The following is a 2,285-nucleotide window of genomic DNA, read 5'->3' as shown; positions in this document are numbered from 1 at the left end:
TTAACATCAAGATAATTGGGAGATTCTTGGTGCGGTGTTATGATCCTGCGATCATTTACATTCCCTTCTACCTCAGCCTCCTCCGGTTTACGGTGGGGAGGGAGACATTAGGGCTTCAGGAACCGAGAGTTCTTTGTCTCTGGAAATTTGTGCTATTGATCAGGTAACCTCCCTGTTTAGGTCTCTAGGACATCTGTAGAGCAAGGGAGATTCCTGTTCTGCAGGATTGTGATCCCTGCAAGTGAACTATTTATCGTTTTATGGCGGTCAGGGGTGCCTGAGGGACGCTACACATATGGAGGGGAGCGGGTGAAGAGGGGGTGCAAGGCGCCAGCTTTTGCTCTGTCCTCAGCCAGCCTCCTGCTCCCTCATCAATAGAAACACAAATTAAATCGAATTACGGTGCCATTTTTAATCTACCAAATTATCAAATACTCACTTTAATAAGATTATTCTATCACGGGTGCCACGGGAGAATGGGTCTTAAAAATGCTGATGCTAGTGGGGTGAGAAACAAAGGCAGTAGGAAACAGAAAATTAAGCATCTCTACAACCTGCCGCCAGTTGGCAAATACTTGAGATGGGCAGATTCCAACATTCTTCCAGGACCCCATTCTCACCCCCACCACCACTTCCCCCCACCGCCCCACTCCCTGCCCCATCTTCTTTAGCATATGAAAGTCCTCTTGGTCCTCCCCTAATCTTTACTTCTCCCACCCCCTGAGGTATAGAATCAGGTCCTGTCCACAATCCTGGGGCAGCCTGGGGCAGCCAGGAGTAGCAGGCAGCCCCCAGTCCTGCCCCTTGCTTTCAAAAAACTATGCTTCTGCACCAAAGACGTCTCAAGAATTCTTTCCTCGCTGTTGGCCCCGGACCCCACCAAGCTCACCAACACAACAATATCCAAAAACCTGCATCATTAGAACCTGCCATTTTCAAGGTTATGGGGGCGCCTGGGTGGCTCAGTTGGTTAAATGTCCAACTCCTGATTTGGGCTCAGGTTGTGATCGATCTTAGGGTCATGGGATCAAGCCCTGTGGGGTGGGAAATCTGTCCTTGGCAGGGAGTCGGCTTGGGATTCTTCCCCTCTGCCCCTCCTCCCCCAAATAAATCAATAAATAGTAAAAAATAAATCAAGGTTATAAACAGGGGTGCCTGGCTGACTCAGTCGGTAGAGCATGTGACTCCTGATCTCAGGGTTGTGAGTTCGAGCCCCACGTTGGGTGTAGAGATGACTTAAATAAACTTCTTAACGATATAAACAGATTTTGTGAGGCAGACCTTTCCTTTGTTCTAGATTGTTCTGGAACAATCTGCAGCCACGGGGCAGAATCAGCAGTACCTGGGGCTCCGACCACAGAGTCATGGAGCCATGCAGCTCCTGAAGATTCATTGCCAGTTCAAAGTTACACGGGCTTGTTACCAAATGCATTAATTAGAAGCAATGTATCTATAATGATAACCCATTTTTTTTGCACTTCATAACAGACTTTATTTTTTAGAGTGGGTTTAGGTTTACGCAAAAATGGACCAGGAACAAGAGTTCTCATATACTTCCTGTCTCCCGGACCCCCAGCGTTTGCCCGATTACTAACCTCTTGCCTGAATTGCTTACCATTGATGAAGCACTAAAGACATGTTATTGTTGACTAAAGGCCATAGTTAACGATGTAGGAAAGATGTTGGTGTTCGGAGCTGACAGACCAGAGAGAATTTTTGAGACATCTTTGGTGCAAAAAGGTGGTTTTATTAAAGCATGGGGTGGGGGAGCTCCTGGGTGGCTCAATTGGTTAAGCCACTGCCTTCATGTCTCAGGTCATGATCCCAGAGTCCTGGGACTGAGTCCCATATCGGGCTTCCCCTGCTCTGTGGAGAGCCTGCTTCTCCCTCTCCTTCTGCCTGCCACTCCCCTGATTGTGCTCACTCTCTCTCTCTCTGTCACATAAATAAATAAAATCTTTAAAAAATAATAAAAATTTAAAAAATAAAAATAAAATAAAAAATAAAGCATGGGGACAGGACCCGTGGTCAGAAAGAGCTGCACTGGGGTGGTGAGGAGTGGCCCATTATATACTAGCAAGTGGGGAGGAGGATTAGGGATAGCCTAAGTCTCCAAGGAATCCTGGAAGCAAGGTTTCCAGGACCTTGACGGGCTACCTGTTTTTAGAAAAAGGTCATTTATTACTGTCTAATAAAACCTCAGTCATGAGACCTTTCAAATGTTTATCGGTGGGTCAAATTCTTGGGGGAAGATTGCCAACATGTATTTTTTTTTAAAGATTTTA

The 2,285-nt window shown here is 46.3% G+C and overlaps 1 non-coding gene across 1 annotated transcript; it reads left to right on the top strand.

Moving 5' to 3' along the window:
• Window positions 1-1,153: 1,153 nt before the first annotated feature.
• Window positions 1,154-1,226, top strand: TRNAR-CCU. The gene has a single exon. It is a non-coding gene; the product is annotated as a tRNA-Arg (tRNA).
• The last annotated feature ends 1,059 nt before the right edge of the window (window positions 1,227-2,285 follow it).

The sequence above is a fragment of the Mustela putorius genome, unplaced genomic scaffold (genome assembly GCF_011764305.1).
Source record: "Mustela putorius furo isolate JIRA1106 unplaced genomic scaffold, ASM1176430v1.1 tig00000738_pilon_pilon_pilon, whole genome shotgun sequence".
NCBI lineage: Eukaryota > Metazoa > Chordata > Mammalia > Carnivora > Mustelidae > Mustela > Mustela putorius.
This window is presented reverse-complemented; position numbering and strand designations above follow the sequence as displayed.